Genomic DNA, 503 nt, shown 5'->3' with positions numbered 1-503 from the left:
CTGGGTCACCCAGGGCATGGGGTGGGGTGTCACCGGGAGGGTCACACTTGGGGAGACAGCACTGGCACTGTGGGTGGCAGCAGGGATGGCTGTTGAATGGCACCAGGCCTTGTTGTCTCCAAATCTGGAGTGGCATCATCTTCTTCTCTGGTACTGGAGGGACCCGACTGCGTGTCTCCTGGGGTGTACTGGGGTGTACTGGGATGTACTGGGGTGTGCTGTGCCCTGCTGTAGGTGTGTTGGGGTGTTCAAAGCAGTGTTGGAGTGTACTGGGGTGTGATGGGGTGTTCTGAGCAGTACTGGGGTGTGCTGGGGTACACCGGGGTGTGGTAGGACGCTGCTGCAGAGCTGCTCTGGGTTTTTGTGCTGGGGATGCACGGGAGGAGCACTGGGGCTGTGTCAGGGGTGCACTGCAGCCATACCGGCACTGTCAGGGATGCACTGGGGCTGTACTGGGACTGTGCTGGGCTTGCGGTGTCTCAGCAGCGGCAGCGCCCCGGCAC

The sequence above is a fragment of the Corvus brachyrhynchos genome, unplaced genomic scaffold, assembly GCF_000691975.1.
Source record: "Corvus brachyrhynchos isolate BGI_N302 unplaced genomic scaffold, ASM69197v1 scaffold219, whole genome shotgun sequence".
In the NCBI taxonomy this organism is placed as follows: domain Eukaryota; kingdom Metazoa; phylum Chordata; class Aves; order Passeriformes; family Corvidae; genus Corvus; species Corvus brachyrhynchos.
The sequence above is the reverse complement of the archived record's forward strand: the minus strand, read 5'-3'. Positions refer to the sequence as shown.